The sequence below is a fragment of the Protopterus annectens genome, chromosome 1.part1 (genome assembly GCF_019279795.1).
Source record: "Protopterus annectens isolate FY-2018-M chromosome 1.part1, PAN1.0, whole genome shotgun sequence".
NCBI lineage: Eukaryota > Metazoa > Chordata > Ceratodontiformes > Protopteridae > Protopterus > Protopterus annectens.
The window spans coordinates 1,198,266,432-1,198,289,888 of NC_056726.1; positions in this window are offsets into that span (position 1 = coordinate 1,198,266,432).

A 23,457-nucleotide genomic window follows, 5' to 3' on the forward strand; every position below is an offset into this window, starting at 1 on the left:
CAAGTTACATTAATGTCACACGTCAGGTTGAGATCTGTGGAGTGAGTGACTCTTGCCCTGTTTTATTTGCAGTTGTGCAACATTTCCATTAGGGCAAGGTCATAAACTCTTCTTCACATGAAGTAGGAGCTTGTTCCAGAAGAGCATCGATCTCTGGGAGCCAGATCTGTGTCTTGTGCAAGTTACATTAATGTCACAGGTCAGGTTGAGATCTGTGGAGTGAGTGACTCTTGCCCTGTTTTATTTGCAGTTGTGCAACATTTCCATTAGGGCAAGGTCAGAGACTGCACTGCATGCCTGGCACAGGTTGCCTCTCAGCAGCCTCTATGATACAGAGTACAGTGACAGGGTTTTAAGTCTTTCCATTTAGGTCATGTCTTGGAGATCCTGAATTCTCTTGCTTAGAAACCTCTGTGGTCTCTCCAGCTGCTGCAGGTGCCTGGTGAGGTACGTACAGAAGGGAGCATTGTACTCACTCAGTGGTCTGATAAGGTCCAAGTACAGTGGAGTAATGACCTCCCTGGTATTGGATACTATGCCCTTATTTATGAGATGGGCAGTGTAGAAGGCTTTCCTTACTACTGTGGACACATGGCAATCCAAGTTGAGATTGCTATCAACCTGTGTTCCCAAGTCACACACCACTGTGTTTGAGCTTAGAGGAGTGCTGACTATCACATAACTAGAGGGGCTACTTCTCTGCCAAAGGGGATAATGAAGAATTTTTTTGGATTTAGTTTCAGTCCATGGCCCTGTCACCAGTCGTTTGTCTGTGTCAGTCCCTTCTGTAATTTGTTGATATAATTGGGGTACTCCACGATTGCACCTAGTTTATAGTCATCTGCAAACTTAGTAAACCACAGGCCAGCAACTTTTGACTGGACTTTAGGAAAATAAATTCCAGACAGTAGAGGGCCCAGTACAGATCCTTGTGGTACACCACTGGTAACTGGTCTACTGGTGGAAATGGACTTTCCAGTTTTGACAGTGTGCATTTTATCGGTGAGCCAGTTTGCTACCCATCTAGTGATATATCATTTAATCCCCAGCTGGGAGAGTTCCTCAATGATCCCTGAGTGGGGAATTGTGTCAAGCACCATGGCTAAATCAAGATAGGTGGTGTTTCCTGCTTTACCCTCATTCAGGGCTTTGGTGAGGTTCATAGGTTCATAGGTAGGTACTAGGCTATTGGCCTAGATTTTATGCAAAGACCATTTTCCAGGCTCTAAAAACGCTACTGTAAATCTAGGAACTGTTCCCTGTGGTAATTGTAACAGATGCAATTACATCTGTCCTGATTTAAGTTTTACTCATCCTACTTTGAATTTCACCTTTTATTTTAATACTTCAGCTACTTGCTCAACCAAGAATTTAGTGTACCTAGCCACTTGCACTAAATGCACTGCTTTCTATATTGGTCTCACCAAAAGGAGATTAGCTGATCGAGTCTATGACCATCTGTATGAAATTAGGAAAGGCTCAGATACTAATGCTTTAGCCCAACATATAGTAAAGCAAAAAGACCATACATTCTTATTTAGAGTGCTAGAAGTATTAGTTCTAAATCCTAGGGGAGGAGATGACACTAACTACTTGGCACTAGCTGAACTGAGATGGATTTTAAAATTTAATGCTCATAATTACCCAGGTTTAAACACCTCTGTATCCATCAAACCTATTTTAAATAATAGGAAGCGCTAATGAGGTTCTATTAAGATTTCTCTATGGTTATTTCCTGTTTGTAGTTTAATGTCATCACTCGTCTATATGTTTTTGAGTATAAGTGTGTAATATACACTTTTATATTCAATGGGTTGTAGCACACTTTTCTTTATGTATTAATATTGTAATAATATAACCCTATCTAGTACTCAGTTAATCCTCATATTTAATAGTTTATTGATATACTCTTTCAAGTCTTATTTTAACTGCAGCATATTCCAGTTTTAACCTAGTCAGCTTGAAATTGTTATATATAGTAAATAGTTTATTTAGTTAAAAAATTTCTTGAAAAAGGCTTTTAAAAAAGTCCTGAATAAAAAATTCTCTCTATATATTTTTTTAATTAGATTTAACCTTTTAGGATGCTCTAAAATTATTTTAAAAAAATTTTCTCAGAGATTATTCATTATTTATTATTTAATCCCTAGTTGATCAAATTTATATATATTTTTTGTTCATGTAACCATAAAATTAAATGTAGTCGTCATTATAATATTTTTTATAGTTCATTTATGACTTATTTAATGGTTAAACATGTTTATAGATTTTATAAACATTACTTTAGTAGTTGATACCATTTCCTAATTTTTGATTGTTCTAAATTTGAACATTTAGAGTTATTCTAATTTTAGCTTATAATGTATATGATTATTTCTTAATTATATATACTATATAATTTATATCAAATGTTTCTTGTAGTTTTTAAGTATTGATTTTATTATTTGTTACTAGTGTTGATTGCCTTCCATATGTATATTTTTCAGAGTTTATAGTAATTATAGCAATCATTATACTTATCAGATAGCTTTATTGCTTAAATTAAGGTTCAGTAAACATAGTCGCCTCTCCTTTTTCTAATGATATTCATTGAAACTGAAGTTATTTATACTTCATATATTTTCAGACCGAAAATTTTGTTAACATCAAATACTGTATATTATTTTAACATTGCTGTTCTAAAGACTTTGTTGTCCAGCTGGGAAGCTTGGTACGCTGGCAGGGCACTTGACGTTGTGTGTCTTGGGACAAATTGCATGGCGCTATTTTTACTATATATATTTTTTCGGCTGGTGGCCGAGAAACTGTTTTGACTATACACTTTTTGACTATACATGTTTGTACCTATTTTTGTATGAATGCATTTTTACATTTTGGTTTTTGGATGAATATGATTGTGTGGGCGTACAGTGGTTATAAACTTTGTAGATGATGTACCTACAAAGAATGCATATGTTCACCAGATTTTGCTAGAGCAAAAGCAACTTGAACGTCGTTTTACATTTCCCCTTTAACTGTTAATTGTAATGATTAATTAGACTAAGCCTGGTATTAACCGTTATACTATTTAAACTCTGTTTGTGGGAATAATTATTATCTGAGGAAGCGTGGTTGTTTCCACGCGAAAGCGTTTATCATTTACCCACTTGTTTTCTGAATTAATAAATTTATTTTATTGTACAGCTGCTATGTTTACTGGCTTTTCTACTGGTTTATTGGCTGCATACCATTTGGTTATCTGGACACATCATGGTAGAGATCAGGTTTTATTTTCTGTTCATAGGTAGGTACTAGGCTATTGGCCCTAGGGCCTATATAAGCCTAGCCAAAAGGTACCCTGGCTTTCGCCACTCAAGAAAATTATTTTCCTGTGCCACTGTTGAGCAGAGCCACAGAAGTGATCCTCGGGGTGAATTTATTATCTCCCATCCAATCATCAAGATTTTTCTTGAAGAGTGCTAATGAGGAGCTTTTTTTTATATAGATAGGTAGTTTGTTCCAGAGTATGGGAAGTCTCTGGGACAGGAATATATCCCTCTAGCATGTTCTGTTTATTGTGGTGACAAGGTTTTGGTCCCTAGAGCATGTAGCTTGGAGGGATTGGGATTTCTTTAAGTGGAGCATGTCCAAAAGCTCTGGGTTTGACATAGCTTTGTGTGTTAGGCAGAGATCGCCTCTGAGTAGGCAATATGCGATGGAGTAAAGCTGCAGTTTTTTGAGATGGTCTGCATAGGGCATCTGTTTGAGGCCAGTAATCCTCTTTGTGAGGTATTTCTGTGGCCTTTCCAGTTGTTGTAGATGTCTTGTGAGGTACATACCAAAAGGGGCATTGTACTCTATAATGGGTCTAATGAGTGACGAGTAGAGAGGAACAATGACCTCTTTCTTCCTGGATGAGAAACCTTTTGTGATGAGGTGTGCCACATAGAAGGATTTCCTGACTACTGTGGCGATGTGATTATCAAAGGAGAGAGTACTGTCCACCTATGTCCCAAGGTCTCTTATCACACTTTCGGTGTTAAGTAGACTACCGCCTATGTGGTAGTTCATGGGTACAGAGTTTTTACCAAAAGGAATGACAATGCACTTTTTGGCATTGAGCTTGAGGCCATGGCTTTGACACCAGGCATCTGTCTCAGTGAAGCCCTTTTGTAGGATGTCCACATCTTTTGGAGTTTTGATTATGGCTCCTAGTTTGCAGTCATCTGTGAAGTTCATTAGCCAAAGACCTTCTGTGTTAGCCTGTACTTCAAAGAAGTAGATACCAAATAGGAGAGGACCCAAAGATGTTTACCAGGTTTAATAAGCAAGATCTACCCTTGACATTACCAGACTGGGTTGGGGCAAGAATTTCAAAGGTTGCCTATGTCCTGGTTGATAAGTGCCATGATGATCCTTTTTATTGCCTTGCAGATAAGACTGGTCAGGCTAATGGATCTATAATTCCCAGGGTCGGTTGATGGACCCTCCATTGATCAAGGGGATTACTATTGCTTTTTTCCACTCCACTGACACAAAACCAGTACTCAAGCTGTAGTTAAAGAGACAGTTAGGTGGTTTTGCTAGGTCGGTCTTGTTTTAGATTGTTTAGTATGCAGCCTGGGATGTTATCTGGTCCCACAGAGGCTGTATTTTTTGCCTTGGAGAGTACTTGAGTGACCTGTTCTTTGGATATAAACAGTAGAGGACAGGTGTCAGGTATGGCTGGTGGGGACAGGGGGCTGAAATTGTTGCCAAATCTGGCAATTTCTACAAGTTCTGTGTGACTGGTGCCATACACTATAAGTTCACCACACAGCTGTGTATTCCTTTGAGGTTTCAGATGTAGCCAAAGAATACCTTATGGCTACCTTTAGTTAGGGATGCCAGTCTAATCTTATAATTTGCTTTAGAGGACTTTACAAGGTTTCTGATGTGCTTGTTTAGGCTGTGTAGGGTAGTCTTTTTTTGCTGAGTACTTTCTTTTTTCTTAGATATCAGTTTCTTTCTTTTGTTATATAATGTATTTATACTTGTTGTCCACCAGTGTGGCTTGTTTTGTGATAAGACCCAGTTTTAGTCCTGTTAGGTACTGCCAGGGAAATACATGTGCTTAGCTGACTATTTAGGGCATTTGTGTACTTCTCTACATAGGAGTCATTGTTGCCTGAGTTAGCAAGGGCTTTGAAAACATTTATGCCATTGCATAGGTGGTCATAGTATGTTTTGGAGATATGTTTATTTATTTTTTTTGCTCCTGTGGGGGTGTCAGAACTGATCTTTACTTCAAACAGGAGAGATTTATGGTCTGACTTAACTAAGGGAGGGCAGCACACTTGGGGTAGTGTGGTAGTCCCCCATGGTGGTAATTACTAGGTCTAGGACATTTGAGACTCTTGTTAGGGTGCAGACTAACTGTTCCAGTGCATTTGAGTTAACAAAGTCAAAGAATCTCAGTGTGGTGATGTTTGTGCTCATGTAAGCCACTCAATCGATAATGGGTAGTTGAAGTCTCCCATGACCAAGGTGTTTGGCTGTATACTAAGTGATTCAAGCAAGTCCAGGTAGGTGGTGTTTCTCCTGGTTCATGGTGAGGGACCTGTAGTTAGCTATGATGTGCTAGGGTGTTTTGCCTATAGTTATTTGGACCTGGAGTAGCTCAAGAGATTTGTACTGTTTCACCAGTTACGGAACATATTTGAATTTAATGAAAATGGATACACCTCCACCTTTGGTTGTTTCGCACTCATTTTCTGGTCTGAATGTGTGGAATGCATAGTAGCCCTGCATGGCTGAGGTACTGTCTACAGCTTTGAACCAGGTCTCAGTGACTGCATAGTCTTCATCATCTTCCAAGATGCAGAGTACTTCAAGGTAGTGCAGCTTACTGTTTAGGCTCCTAGCATTAAGGACCAGGACCTGGAGTTTGTCTCTAGAGTATTATTCTATGTTTGACATTTTGTTGTTTTGACATAGCCTAAAAGGCTCTATCGGGGAGGCTAGCATCTTTGCCAATATCCTAAAGCCTTGAGAAGACAGGTGAAGGCCATCTCTGCCAAAGCATTGAGGTCTGTTGACCATGTCTTTCCAAGGCTGGCAGATACTGGATCTCCTTGGAGTGACACCAGAAGTTAAGCCAATTGATAAAATCAATGATTTTTTGTCTGTACTGTGGTATCATCCTAAGTGAAGGTAGAATGCTGATTAGGGCTAGGAACATACCTGGCTGGCACACATAATCTGAGAGTTCTGTCATGTCTCTCTTCATATAGTGCAGAGAGGTAAAGTAATTCACTCCAACATCTACTACGACAGAGTGATAATGGTAATTGCTGGTGAGTGACTTGAGTGTGTGCGTGACTTGGAGGATCTTGGCACCTGACAGGCAGCTGACCATAGCCTTCTCCCTGTTCAGCCTGGTGAGAGGGATGTCTGTGTGTCTCACTATTGAGTCACCTGTGACTAGGAGATTTGGAACTGAAGTATTTTCCCTTAGGGGCTTGATTGCTGAGACACTGTTATATATGTTGTTATGTGACAACAGTGATTTTTTTTGTGTACTGGTGGATTCTGTTCTTGTACCAGTATGTGAGGAATGTCTGCATTTGGGAGGTCTCTGCTCTTTTTGTTAACTCTTGGTGAACATTTCTGCTTATGTGGGTTTATGTGTCTTGACTTTATCTTGTGTAAGAGGAAAGGTGTGTGAGCTGACAATGTTTTGTTTATTGTTACGTGAGAGAACTGATTCAAGTTTCATGGTATATGGTATTTGTTTGTTTTAGGAGATGGTGGTTGTCATTATACATGAGACAATTGCTACATTGCCTCTGGATGCCCGTGTCAATCAGGCTGGCTGGAGAAATGTTAGGAAACTGACTGTCCATAGCAACAGGTAATTCCTGGTTTGTGGGAGAGCAAAGACCAGCTATTGCTCTGGGATTAGCAAGAGGACTTAAAATTATATAGGATTATTGAAGAAAGTGGGGCAACGCTTTGAAAGTGCTTAGCTGAGTTGCCTGCAATGCAGCAGTGTGCAACTGAGTTACACGAAGAGCTGGAAGGGAAGCTTGAGAGGGTTTCACTAAGTAGTGTTCAGGGAAAAACTGTGATTCTAGGTATTTGCGTCTATACAAGGCACTACTAACCCCCATGCTGTACTTAAATACATACAAATTTAAACAGTTCTGACCCAGTCTACCAATAGAAAAGCCCCTCACAGAGTCTTTATTCCAGCAATCTCTAACTCAGATGGGTCCTGAGCTACAGACCTCTGCCACAACAGTGCAGGGGAAGCTGTTAATGTAAGATGGCTATTTTTAGTGCTCAGGTGATACCAAACCATTTAGATTCAGCAAGTCTGAATCTAGCCTATGTTATTTGAGGCAGATGAAGTAAAATATACAAGTGCAGACTGAAGAGGTATGATGTTCATACTCACACACACTCTCTCTCTCTCTATATATATATATATATATATATATATATATATATATATACACACACACACACACACACACACACACACACACACACACACACACACACACACACACACACACACACACACACACACACACACACACACACATGGTTTACCATCATAATGTCGGCAGGCACATCCCTAAACACGCACATGGTTGAACCGTTTCCTCAAACTCCGTACTGCCGACACATCAAAAAGTCAAACAAAACAGCGAACATCAATATTTCTAACCACTCCATACCTGAAACAAGTGTTACCATGGGTGAAAAAGGGGGTGAGATTTTGTGATTCGGAATATTGGCTTTTGCGTGCAGTTTTCAGGAGTCGCAGTTCGGAGTTCGTAGAAGTTATTTAGATGATGTGCCTGTCGACATTATGATGGTACACCTACATACATATGAATATATACATACATATACATTTTTATATATATATATATATATATATATATATATATATATATATATATATGTGGATATATATATATATATATATATATATATATATATATGTATATATGTATATATATAGGTTCATAAATGTTTACTAGGCTAATGGCCCTGGGGCCTTTACAAGCCTAGCCATAGGATTACCCTGGCATTGTGCCACCCAACCTTAGTTCCCAGTGTCTCTGTCGAGTAGAGCCACTGGAGTTATCCCTGGGGTGAATTTTCTATTTCCCATCCACTCATCAAGATTTCTCTTGAAGAGGTTCAGCTAGGTGGTCTGTTTGACATGTATGGGAAGTCTACTCCATAGCATGGGCAGCCTCTGGGTTATGAAACTGTCCCTCCAGCATGTTCTGTTGATTGGGGTAATGAGGTTGAGGTCTCTGGAGTGTGTGGTGCGGAGGGATTGGCATTTCATTATATGTAGCATTTCTAACAGAGCTGGCTCAGACATAGCTTTGTAAGTCAAGCAGAGACCGCCTCTAAGTAGGCGATATGAGACAGAGAATAATTGGAGTTTTTTGACTCTGTCCATATAGCACAAGGGTTTAAGGCCTAGGATCCTCTTTGTGAGGTACTTTTGCGGCCTCTCCAGTTGTTGCACATGTCTAGTGAGGTACATACCAAATGGGGCATTGTACTCGATCATTGGCCTAATGAGGGAAGAGTAGAGGGAGACAATGACCTCTTTCTTCCTGGATACAAAACCCTTAGTAATGAGATGTGCCACATAGAAGGACTTTCTGACCACAGTGGCAATGTGGTGATTAAAAGAGAGGTTGCTGTCAACCTGTGTTCCCAGATCTCTTATAACGCCTTTTGCATTCAGTGGACTAGGAACCAGGTTTTTTCCTAAGGGGATAAAGACACATTTTTTGGCACTGAGCTTAAGACCATGGTTCTGACACCAGTCGTTGGTCTCAGTGAGGCCATTCTGTAGGATGTCAACATCACTTGGGGAGTTAATAATAGCTCCCAACTTGCAATCATCTGGGAACTTTGTCAGCCAGAGTCCCTTCATGTTGGTCTGGACTTCAGAGATGTAGATACCAAACAGGAGAGGACCCAGGACCGAACCCTGTGGGACTCCACTTGTGACTGATAGGCAGTCTGACTTGGAGTCAGGTACTTTCACTCTGAGGTTTCTAGTGAGCCAGTTTGCAACCCACCTAGTGATATAGGGATTGATGCCTAGCTTAGTGAGTTTTTCTATGATTTCTGAGTGGGGAATGGTATGAAAGGCCTTGGCCAGATCAAGGTAAGCTGTATGAACCACCTTGCCTTCATCCACAGCTCTGGTGACTGATGCAAAGAAGTCGACCAAGTTGAGCAGGCATGATCTACCCTTCACAAAACCAAACTGTGTAGGATCTAGGGTTTGGAGATTCCGTATATCCTTGTTTATTAGGTCTATGATGATGCATTGCATAGCTTTGCATATCAGACTCATCAGGCTAATGGGGCAATAGCTCCCAGCATCTGTAGTCACTCCTCCTTTGTGGAGAGGGATGACAGTAGCAGTGCGCCATTTGGTAGGGACAGAGCTTGAGGTGAGGCTGTGATTGAACAGAGCACACAGGTGAGGTGCCAGTTCACTCTGTAGTTCATATAGAACATAGCCAGGGATATTGTCAGGTCCCATAGAAGCTGTATTCTTGGCCTTTGACAGTCTTATTTTAACCTGTGCAGCAATAATACTGGGTGCTTGGCACTCTACTGGTGTTGTGATTGGTCCTTTGAGGGGGGGGGCAAAGTTAGCACTGAATCTGTCGGCCAGTATATTGACAATATCTGTTGGCTTGGTATAGGTGGTACCATTGTGCAGTAGCTCAGAGCAAATCTGGGTATTGCTGTAGAGATTCTTTTGATAACTATAGAAGGCCTTGTGGTTGCCTTTACTGTCTGCTGCAATTCTGTTTTCAGAGCTAGCTTTAGAGGATTTGATGAGGGATCTCAAGTTTTTGCTGAGGTTGATAAGGGAGTTTTTCCAGTCTTAGGACTTCACCTTATTCCACATCAGTTTCCTCCTTTTGTTATAGAGCTTGTTTATGGCAGGGGACCACCAGATTTGCTTCCTTTTTTTGGAGGAGACCGTCTTGGTTCTATTATGTATGGCAAGATCCATGTATTTCTGTACATGTTCGTACAGTGCATTGGTGTATGATTCAGCAGTCATGCAACTATTCTCCATTTGCATGGGTGCCGTGAAGTTAGCCATCTCTGTTTTTAGGATGCCAAAGTTAGCTTTGGAGAAGTTTTTCATGGTGGTTACCTTTGCGGGGGTGGGGGGGTGGGATGCGGATTTCGAAGGTGATAAGTTTGTGGTCGGATCTAACCAGGGAGGAGCTGACTATTGGTGTAGAGCAATGGTTGCCCATGTTAGTAATGACCAGGTCAAGGATATTGCTACCTCTAGTGGGGGTAAAAACAAGCTGGTCCAGGGCATTGGAATTAATGTACTCCAGGAAATGTTGGGCAAGTGTATTGGTCCATGAGTAGTTTTCCCAGTTAATGGAGGGGTAGTTGAAGTCGCCTAGTATGAGAGTGTTAGGTTGGACCCTAATATTCTCCATCATGATTAAGAATGTGGAGTGTGAGTCTTGGGACATGGTTGGGGACCTATAGCAGGCTACAACCTGAATCGCTGTCTTACCCAGTGTTAGCTGCACCTGAAGTATCTCTGATGTGGTATGTTGGGCTACCAGTCTGGAGGTGTGCACATCCTTTATGAATATGGAAACACCATCACCTTTGGAGCTTTGGTCCAAGTTCTGCGGCCGAAAGGTGTGGAAAGAGTTATAGCCTGACAGTGTAGGGGTGCTTTCTGCTGCCTTGAACCAGGTCTCTGTTACAACACAAATGTCGATGTTCTCCATTTTAAGGAGTACTTCGAGCATGTGCATTTTGAGATTTAGACTTTATATATATATATATATATATATATATATATATATATATATATATATATATATATCTATATCTATATATATGAGTCTACCTGAATTAACCGAAACTGCAAATGACTGACAGCGAGATAACCGACACCGGAAGATCGACAACAGAGAAGACCGACAGCTGAGAATCCAGACGCTGAGAGCACCAACATGTTAAGGTAAGTGTGCGATAGGGACAGACGTTAGGGTCAGGGTGTGGGTAAGGTAAGTGTGTGATTGTGACGGATGTTAGGGTAGGGTGTGGGTGAGGTAAGTGTGCGATAGTGATGAACTTTAGGTTTAGGGGTGGGTTAAGTGAGTTAGGGTTAGGGTGCGGGTAAGAGAAGTGTGCAATAGTGATGGACTTAAGGGTTAGGGGCGGATTAAGTGAGTTAGGGTTAGGGTGTGGGTAAGGTAATTGGGCTATAGTGACAGACTTAAGGGTTATGGGCGGATTAAGTGAGTTAGGGTTAGGGTGCAGGTAAGGTAAGTGTGCGATAGTGATGGACCTTAGAGTTAGGGTTTGGTTAAGGTTAGTACATATATAGTTGTGTATGTAAGGTTTAGTGTAGGTTTGTAAGGTTTTTGGTGTGCTTGTGTTGTGTGTGTGTGTTTTTTGGGAAAGGTATTTGTTTTGTTGATTGTCGGGATTGTGGTTTGTCGGGCATGTGAAGTTTTGTGTTTTTGAACTTTCGGTTTCTTTCAGTTTTTTCGTGTCGGTTATTTAATTGTGTTTTGGCGTGTCTTTGTTTACACATTGTTTACATGACTAATTGTATTTTATTTAATTTTATTCTACAAATTGGTTTTAAATACCATTTTAAATCGGTTGAAATTTAAGTGTATATTTTGTTTCCATCATCATACATACATTTTTTCTTATTTTTATTTTTTTCTGGTTATTTTTTCCACTTTATTCAAAATGATGTGTAATAACAATACTAACTAATTATACAATTATATATATTTTTATAGAATGTTTTTAGGGTTTTTGTACACAGACCTGAAGAAGTCTAGAAGGACAAAAGTGATCTTTGTTAACAATAGGTTATGAAAATAGAAATTGATTTTTACATGCAAAATGTATATGTCTATATTTATGTATATTTTTTGATTGCCAAATGAACTAAGGTTGCTATATTTCCAGCCATGTAGTATATTGCCTTGGATAAAATCACAGACTTAATAATCTACTTAATAATCTGGTTAAATAAGAGGTACCACATCATTATAAATTTTATTTAAAGTACATAAGGGTTATATATTATTATGACAGCTACTAAGTAGGGCAGGACCAGCTCAAATGTCACACTGATGGGGCAAGGGATGTGAATTTAACATGCGTACCAATTACACTTTGTTTTACAGCACAATACACCACTCCCATGCCTGATAAAAAGTATATATATATATATATATATATATATTTAGAAAGCTTGTGAGGAAATTGTTACTCTATTTTTGTTTTGTTTGGATCACTTGTCTGTGTACTTAATAAAGGATTTTCGACTGGAAACAGACTGCCTGCCTTGCTTGGACTATTTTCGAATACTTAGTAATGCTGTACAATTATATATTTTCTATTATAATTATTGTTTTGTTTTGACTTAAGATGAGTTTAAGTTCGCTACTTCTACTACTATTGTTTGATCTGATTAATATACAGTGATTAACTAGAAATATATGGACTGAAAATCCTCCACACAGAGAAGTTTCTTACGTTGTTTTGTTTTTTTTTTTTTTTTGAAAACAACTTTATTGAATTTTCAATAAAAGAACTAAATACAAAAGATGTTCAAGTATATTCAATACAAAAGTTAAATAATTTATAGCTAACAAAGGAACATAACTATTTACAATGACGTTCACATGTATATCAGATTTGAATAAATATGTTTTTGACAGTTAATATTTTTCTAGCAAATCAAATAATTTTTTCCACAAACTTATTTTTTTTATGTTTTTATTTGTTATTGACTTGACAGTCAATAGCTCTAGATTGCAGACTTCAGTGAGAAGTATTTTAAATTCTCGAAAAGATGGAGGAGAATCAGATTTCCAATTGATTGTTATTATTTTCCTTGCTACAGACAGTACTGTCCATATTATTGGATATTTCATTTTATTAACACTTTGATGCATTGGAGTGTTAAATAATATTAAAGACTTGGTTAACATAAAGTTATCTGTAAGCAAGCCTTGTAAGAAACAATTTATATCTTCCCAATATTTTGTTAATAGTATGCAATCATAGAACATATGTGACCAGTCATCTTTCAATATCTTTTTACATCTCCAACACATGTTTATGTTCTTGTTGAATTTGTTAATGATATGTGGCGTAATGAAGGATCTATGCATAAATTTCCAAGTATAAATTCTCCACTTTAAAGAAGATGTAGTTTTATAAGCTGATTCTAAAATATTAAGTTTATCTAGATTGTTGAGAAGATGAGAATTAATTGTATTAAAGTAGTCCCAATATTTTCAAGGATGTTGATTTGTTTCATCTCTTAATATTTTAGAAATATGTGATAATGTAATATTAGCAATATTTGAATTTTGAGTGCTTGTAATTAGAAATGATATTATTTTTGGTATAGATTGTATTAAATCTCGGGGCATTAAGTCTAAAGCATTTGATAAATGTTGTCTACATTCTTGTAAATTTAACCAATATATGTTTTCTATTTTAAATTCATTTTTCAGGTCCTCTAGTGACTTAATTATGTCCTTTCTCATTAGTGGAGACTAATAAAGTAAACCTCTCTCTTTGAAAATTAACATTTTTGTGAGATCTGTTGAGAGTATAAGGCCTTGAGTGAAGATATTGGATAAAGAAGAAAGAACCAAACTTTATAATTTGTAAACTTAAAGATATAATTTCTAAATGTCTTAAAAAGAGTTAGCATATAGTTTGATTTATATGATTTAATTGATTGTGTTATAAAAAAATCTTTTATCATCCATAGGATAGTTTTTTATTATTAATGTTTTTGATTATTTAGCGAGATAGTAGAATCCCAACATAATAAAGTTAAGTATAATTTCCATTTAGAAGAATCTTCTTCTTCTTTCAGCTTTTCCCGGTTAGGGGTCGCCACAGCGGATCACCTGCCCACTCAAGATTGGCAGTGGAGATTTACAGTGTCGAGTTGCCAGTCCAGCGCCCAACCTTCTGCAGAGGGCACACACTCATGCCTAGGGCCAGTTTAGAGTCTCCAATCCACCTACAGCAAGTCTTTGAGATGTGGGAGGAAACCGGAGCACCCGGAGGAAACCCACACGACCACAGGGAGGGCATGCAGACTCCACACAGAAGGTGCCCCAGCCAAGGATCGAACCGGAGAACCTCTTGCTGTGAGGCAACAACGCTAACCACTGCATCACCATGGCTGCCCCAATTTCCATGTAGAAGAATAGTTGTTAATTAAGAGGGAAATAGTTTTAATAATCGAGGACATTGTATATAATTCCAAATTTGGAAAACGTATACTTCCTTTTGTCCAATCATACATGTGGTAATTTAAAGCAATTCTAGGCTTATTAGGATGCCAAAAGAATTAAATCATTAATGTATTGAATTTTTTGATTATAATTTTGGAAGGAAATAAAGACAACGATTGAATTATGTAAAGTATTTTAGGGATGATAATCATTTTGATGATTGACCGTCTTTCTTTCATAGTAAATAATAGTCTATTCCATTTATTTATTAAATTTTCTATTCTAGTTAGACAGATACTATAGTTTACTTGAGCAATATCTTTGATATTATTTGTAATTATTCCTAAATATGTTATTTGATTGTTCTGACGGATATATTTTTTGTATTTCTGAGGAATTGTAATTCCTTCTATATTACCAAGAAGTATCTTGGTTTTATTATTGTTAAAAAAGTTAGACCTGCTATTTTTTGAAACTTCATAATATTGTCAAATACTGCTGGGATAGATTTATTATTTTCTTCCAAAGTTATTAAAATGTCATCAGCAAATAATTGTAGTTTAGAAGAAGTAGTAGAATTCAACTTGAAACCTTCAATTCTTTCATCATCCCTTATTAAGTTGGCCCATGGTTCCATAACTAGTGTAAATAATACTGGTGACAAGGGACATCCTTGTTTAGTTCCCTTTATAATAGGTATTTTCTCAGAAATGGTAGTACCAATTTTAATATAAGCTTGACTATCTTTATATAAATTGAATATAAGGTTTGTAAAATTATTCGAGAAATTCACCTCTTCTAAGAGTATGAATAGATAATCCCAATTAACTGAATCAAAGGCGCAGTTTATGTCTAAGCTTATTAGGGTTAAGTTTCTATTTAATGTTTTTCCAGCATCTATCAAAGTAATTGTTCTTTTAATGTTATCATAAGTATTTCTGTTAACTATAAAATCAGTTTGGTCTTCATTAACTAGGGATGGTAAAAAATTCTTAATCCTTTCCACATATATGGACATGAACATTTTATATTCAGCATTTAATAAAGGGATTGGTCTATATGAAGAACATTTGGTGGGATCTTTATTTGTTTTAATTATTGGAGTAATAAAAGTATATTTCCATGATGGGGGAATAATGGTGTTATTTTGGGATAAATTAAAACCTTTGTGTAATAAGTTCAGTGCCTATTTTGGAAGAATCTTATATATTTCTGGTATAATACCATAATTTCCGGGTGCTTTGTTTGATTTAAGTTTTGTTATTTTATTTTGTACATCTTTAAAAGATATTGGCTTATCTATATTAATAGATTGTCCATGTGATAATCTATTTTTAATGTATTTAGATAAGAAAGACTTAACATAGTCTTTAGGGTTTACCTTTTGTGATTTCTGATTAATTTTATAAAAAAAAATCTTTGAATTCAGATAAGATATTTTGTAGTTCTGAAACTAGTTTTTGCTTTTTTGGAGAATAAATTTCTTTGATATGATTGAATTTTTTTAAGTCTTTTGGTTTTGTTTGCTAAGATATTTAGAGATCTAAGATTAGTTGAAAAGTTTGTAAATTTAAATTTCTCTATGTTAATCATTGTTTTGTGATTTAAAATCTCCAAATATTTATTATTTAGTTAATTTATTTCTTTTTCTTTATTTTTTCCTTCATTATTTATCTCAGTGTTAAGTTTTAACTTGTCCAGTTTACGTTGTATGTCTAATAAATCTTTATCCCAGGATTTTCTTTTATTATTTTATCATGTAAGTACTCTTCCATATAAGTATGCTTTTAAAACATCCCATATATATATTTCTGAAGTTTCTCCAGTATTATTTAGAGTAATAAAGTCTTGTATCTGTAATAATAAAAATTCTTTAAATTCTTTCATTTTTGTTATGTAAGCTGGTATCCTTCTGATTGTTATATTGTGTATTTTCTTAGTTAATAGTTCAAAGGTAATCGAGTTGTGATCAGATATGGGACATGAGATGACTTTTACTTTTATAAGATCATCTGATAACTCATTTGAGATCAAAACTCTGTCAATTCTTGAATTTGTTTTGTGTCTATAAGAATAATGGGTATATGGGAGTGAGTCTGGTTCTGCAAACATGTTTATGTCCTTTAATAAAAATAAATCTCCGAAGTCTTTTAATAATTTTGCAGAGGTGGAAATGTTCCTTGTAACTGAAGTGTTAGTATCTGTATCATTCAAAATACAATTAAAATCACCTGCAATTACAATGCTACCTTTAGCTAAGCTTACAATCTTGTTTAAATGCTGTTTTACTGTATTTGATCCTATACCTGGTATCCAATATATGTTTATTAGAGTATATATTTTCTTATATAATTCCATTGTGACTGAACAAAACATCCCTTTATTGTCTTTGTATACTTCCAATATTTTAGGTACAGGAAGGGAATTATTCCATAAAATAGCTACCCCTCTTTTTTTTCATCATGTTCTGAGCTAGCTAGAATTGAAAAATGTTTGGAGTTTAAATTATCAATATCTGAAGATACCAAGTGTGTTTCTTGTAAAAAGACAAGGTGTGATTTATGTGTTTTAAGGTTTCTTTTGCAGGGATTATTTAAACCATTGATATTAATTGAAATGCCTTTTAAAAGAAACATTTGTATTTATGTTTGTTGTGTACATAGTTATTCAGTAATTTGTCATCTTGTTGATAATAAATGCTAGAAAACCTTAGTAATAAATCAATGTTATACTGTGAGTTATTCTAACATGTTATTGTGAACATCAGAAAAGATTGTATCAAATCATTAAAACATAACTTTAATATAACATAACTAACCCTCCCCATTCTGGAGTTGAAAACCCCTAATTTGAGTAGCATAACCACTCAAATTATCGTCCTTTCCAATAGCAACAGTACTCAAGCTACTGTCAATCTTTACCTGTAACTAGGAATACTATAATTACTAAAATAAAAAGCTTGTCACTTTATATAGCTGAAGTTTTAAACCATATTGTTATAACATACTGCAAGTTTAGTACATTCTATGTAACTTATCCATAAAGATTTAAGCTAATTATAAGATTGTTTCTCATAGGTAATAACTATAAAATAATGAAAAGAAAAACAAATCTAATAGTATACTTCAAAGAAGAATGATATCTGTCTGTAAAATGATTCTTTTATAATGTTAAATGGTAGTCTATATGACATATTTGTCATTAAAATCATGTATTGTTTAGACAATTTCCCTATTAATGATATTAGATTAGATACAGACTATCTAGGCTTATTAGTATATATATATATATATATATATATATATACATATATATATATATATATATATATGTAAAAAAAAACAGATAAATTCTGTACTCTGTATATTAACTTATTTTCATTATATACACTTCTACAATGGATATATTGTTATTTCAGTATGCAAGAAAAAATGTTAACTAAAGATCACTTAGAAGTATATATATTGTGACACCATTGCATCTCATTAGAAACTTTATGTAATAAGTTCACTAGGTGCCAATTTCTACTAACAGAGTGTAAGGAGGTTAACTGCCTTTGCTGTCTACCATCTAATGGTAAAGATATTTACAGTTTTGTTTTCCATACTACATGTAAGAGAAAAATACAGCTATAACTGAAGGTGCATGCAGTAATCTAACTAAATGTGTATTCAATATGAGGTCAACATTTTTTACAAAATTTGCATTGTTTTACAAAGTCAGTGTGGTTATTGCTTGTACAATGCAGTAATAGTATTATATACACATGTACATGTCAAAATGTTGATAAAAGGGTGTCTTTTCATTTAAATCCTTTTTTCCTTTTTTCCTTCCCCTCCCTCCCCCTTCCTCCACTTTTTTAAAACAATTTTCATTTAACACAGTGTATAGATATAAATGTACATGTACATACAAACATATATAGATACCCTCTTATGATTACATATACATAGATACATAAATACATACACACATACATACATACACACATACATCTACGTATATATATATATATATATATATATATATATATATATATATATATATATATATATATATACACACACACACACACACACACACACACACACACACACACACACAAAACCACTCATACATACACAGACATGTTTTCTTTATCCTTTCTTACTATTAGTTGTAGCAAAAAATAAGAATAAAAGTTGAAATAATAATGTTTTGAATGTTTGTGGAGTGCTTTAAAGTACTTTAAAACCTCATTGCGGGTAAACCACGTTTTAACATTCTATTTTGTCTGTGCGACGTTCCCACGGGTTCAAAGATCAGATATTTGGTTGCACAGACTTGAGTGATGTCATCCAGCTGCTTTGTGCTCTATTGAGGAAATGTTTCTGCTCGAGCCGACTTCTTGGTGAAGAGAGGAGAGAGAAAAAAAAAGACTTCTTGAAATAAGCGGGAACTGTAAGTGTGATTTCCTTTGGAATCACTTCTTGAGAGATGAGCATGAGACAAACTGTTTCGCATTATGATTGCAATACTGTTAATTATGTGTTTCAAATTACAGATCCATATATGTACAGTTCAAAAGCTTTTCTATCAAATCGAGGCTGCCGTAAGCCCAACTGTTCATGAATTGAGAAAATTGCTGCACTTTTAAACCCACAAAACACATCATGAAATTAAAGTACAGTGCAGCCTAAGCAACATCAAGACCATCCTGCCATATTTCTTGTTCTGAAATAACACAAGGCCAATAATCCAGGTTTCATACCTTCTTATAAGCTGCCAGTTTAAATGTTATTCTCAGTGTTGCTCCCTTCAATTAACCCCACTTTATATTATAGTTGCATTCAATTTATCTAGTTAATATATTAGATCATAAGTATCCCAATAGAGCAAATTATTATGAAACATTACTTCTACACACAATATACAATAGAGACACTATTAGAAAGAGAAAGAAAGAAAGAGAGAGAGAGAAAGAAAGAAAAAAACAAAGAAGAAAGAGAAAAAAAATACTTAGATTATATTTTATTTTGGAACCATATATGACTAAACAATTATAAATATAACTATAATAAATAAATGGTATTATATGCATATACATGACTTACTGACACAGACCTAAAGACACATATACTAAATAACATAGTATTTAAAGTTGTGCACTTACATGAGCATGAAGACATTGTTTTATTCACAAGTCACTAGATTTATATTTAGAGTTTCTAGTTGAAAAGAAAAATATTATTTTTTGAACTTTTTCTTCTTTTCTAATGTTTTCCAACTGTCATTTTCTGATAATCTTTTAAGACTTGCACTTGCCCAATCCATTTCTTCTAATTTTTCAATAATGTTATTAGATTTTATGAAAGTAAGGGCAGTATCCAGTTCTTCAAATGTTTTGATGCCATCTTGCAAGAAGATTTTATGTCTAGCAGGAAATAGTAGATGAATTTTTATTTGTGCTTTTTTAAGTTCCTTAATTAATGGTAAGAACTGTTTTCTTTTTGTTATTACCAGTGGAGAATAGTCATTGTCAAAATGGATGATGTTTTGATTTAATTTAATTGGAGCTTTTGCCCAGGCTGTTTTAAGAACTAGTTCTTTGTCATATGTTGATAAAAATCTCACTATTACTGATTTAGATGAATTATTCTTACTTGTTTTGGATGTAGTCAAGGATCTGTGAGCCCTCTCAATGCCATATGACAAGGATTCTGGCAGGTCTAAGACCTCTTGTATCCAAGATGTTAGGAATTTGGGTAGATTATTGCCTTGTATATTATCAGGTAAACCAAATATTCTGATATTATTCCTGCGAGACCGGTTCTCCAGATCATCCACTTTAGATTGTAAAAATGTATTTTGCTTCAATAAGTACTCTATATTTGTTTCTTCTTTATGTACTCTGCTGTCAATGTCATTAAGTGCTAGTTCAAAACCTGACATTTTAATTTTTTGTATTTGAAGGTTTTCATGAATCTTTTCCATTTGTTTGGTACAGTCTTTTTAAAATATATCCAGTTTTAGATCCATTTTATCCAGTTTCGTAGATAAATCCTGTACGTTAGTTAGCGATGCTTGTAAATCCTTTCTGAGAGAAGTTTCTTGGTGTGCTGATTTTGAAGTAGCCATTCCACTGCTGATGAGGAGATAATAAATACAAAGTATTTTTGACAGGAAAAATCACTGAATTTCTTCAAAATTTTTATATGAGGTTGTAGATCTATATAAGAAGATTTAGTTAATGAAGAAATTAACCTTCTCAAATAATGTTTAGCCAATAATTCCTGTCATACAAATATTTTATAGACAGAGCTGAGTAGAACTGCTGCTATACTGGGCACATCTTGGCCACACCCCTCACTGTTTTGTTTTTGGACCCACTACACTTTAGTGGGTTATTTTGAGACTTCGGGGATACCACGGAGATTACTTATTTTTTAAAAGAAACAATAAGAAGATATAATATAGAGACTATGAAATGTGATGATGTAGTAGCCAGAGAATATGAGACAAAAATTAAGAAAAGCACCTAACTGGAAAATCCTGGAACAGGATGTAGTAACTAAGTTCTGTCTAAAAGTATTAACATCTTTACACAAAGAGTTAGCCTTGAGTAAAAATTATTTATTTGCACATCCTGAACAATCACTAACCTGGTTAACAACAAAAAAGTATAGTTCTCCTTAAAAGACAGCCTGCAAGCCATACTAAGAACTATAGGCCAATGACTTATCTTCTAGCAACATATAAATCATATACTGGAACTGATGCAAACAGAATGTTTAGCCATCTAGAAAAAAAATCAGTTATGGTTATAAACCAAAAAGATAATAAAGATGGAAATGGAACAAATGGTCATTAGTTGTTTAAGAAAGCCATAATATAGAGCTGGTTTACAAAGTCTAATGAAAAAGTGGGACAAAGAAACAAATGCAAGTTCTGTAAAACAGAACTAGAAACGGTTGCAGGTTTCGTTGCCAGGTGTGATCCAATCATGGCTGAAAATCTATACAATGATGCAGTAAGACTGTTGCTCTGGGGATTGTGTAAACACAACAGTATAGCAGTAACTGAGAAGCATTGGAAACATGAACTACAAATCATCATTGATAGGGATTGAAGTTTATATCACACGATATCACCTAAAAAAAATAGTTGCAAGAAAACCAGAAATAGTTGTTGAAGAAAAAGACTTAAGTAGCATTAATAATTGAAATTGCTTCACCAAATGATTATATTGGTTTATGTAAAGAGACACACAGAGCCATGAAGTGCTGGGATTTGCAAGAAGAAGTGAGAGCAATGATTTTTAGGTTACTTGGCTAACTGCCCTTTTGGGTCATTTTAAACCTAGCAAATTACCCCATGTGGGGATCAGACCTTGCACCGTGTGTTTGTATGCCAACCTATTTAACTATGTGGAAGAACAATAGTGAAACAGTTTGGATAGCAGTAGGAGGAACAGTAATAATAAAACAGAATTTCTAGTCATACTTAGATATGTTACCAATACCTGTAACCCCATATGAAATGCAGAATGAGGGAATTCTGGGCACATTGTGGTTGCTGAGAAAGGCAGTCTTGGCTGCAATAGAAATATCATGAACTTGCATCATACCCTGATTTAGGAATGGAATCCTTTCCTGTCATGGTATTAGAAATCCAAGTAATTTTGGTGTATTAAAAAAAACAAAAAAACAAAGACAAATCTGTTTGGGGGAGGCTATTGCACTGTGAACTTCCTTATATTTCAAATGACTTATCAACAAAATTGTTACCTCAGATAAAGCCATTGATGATTTTTATCTCAACCAGATAGTAATGGAGTTGGTCAGAGACCATCAAATAAAGACCAGAAATAAGTATGTCTATATCCCAGCTTGTTTGCCACATAAGATAGGACTTAAATATGGATTTTGTTCATAAAAACATTATCAAAAAAAATGCATTTGATAGGCTAGTTAAAAACATAGCAAAATATTTATTGGGGGGAGCAAAGCCTGATCCCAGTTATATATTTATGCAGAGCAGTATGTGCCCATCTCACCACTTTATAATGATCATCAGCTCTATGTTTCTTGAAAATAAAATATAAGGAGATAAGCCTCCCCCACAGACTGAGCTGGAGTTTGATCAAAACTTTTATTAAACTGATGCAATCAGTTAGATTCTGGTCAACTAACCAGCTGAGTTACTTGGTTGAAACCATAATGTATCTATTCACTCGTATGAAAAAAAAAAATAACCAATTTAAAAAAAAGGAACTTTTAAGTTATTATATTTCCAACTTTTGTCAGTTATAAAACAACAGCATGTCACTAATAAGGGACATATTTTTGCATAATTGAATAATGCTTGGCCCATACCTGTAAAACACAAGGCAGAGTAAGCTCCAGGTTGCTACATCATCACCAGGTGTTGCTGAATACATGCTTCACAAGTTAGCAGTAAAACACTGCACAATACATCAGGAACGTATATCAGGCAGACCTAATATACATCCTTTTTCATTAAATTAATTTGAAAGGGGAGATGGAACCCTCTTAACTGCTGCTTTTCCAGCTTAAACACATGCTTGGTGGAGTGGGTTAAGAGAGGAGCACCACCTACAAATGGAATTAATGGTTCAATACATCTATTTAATCTAATCATGTATCTGTATATGTATTTATTTATTATCTGTTTATATATCTATCTATACTGCTCTATCTAAATAAAGTAACTTGGACCTATCACACAGATAAATAGCATGGCCTGGAACCCAATTGTACTTGCTACTTTGATTCTGTTCTGGGATAGCATTTGTAAGGATTCATTGTGTTCTTTACAATTACCCATTCTGTAAGTTTCAAGTGAGCCATTCTGAGCCAATGTCCTTATAGATAATGATTCATGGACTGACTGGGTCATTTTTAATCATCCAATTAAGATAACAAGACTTAGACACTCATTTGTCTAAGGAACCACTGCCCCCTAACAGTGCTACCACCTGATAAAAGCAATAAATCACAACATACAAACATCTTTCTTTTTTTTTTGTTTTCCCCCTCAACTTGCATTGGCTTTCCTGTCAGACATGTACTGTACAGGTGGGCAATCCCCTGATTGGCTAGTATGAGAGTCATTGACAGGGACTGAGGCAGTTTATGGTCTCACTGGCATTCCAGCAATGAGAACA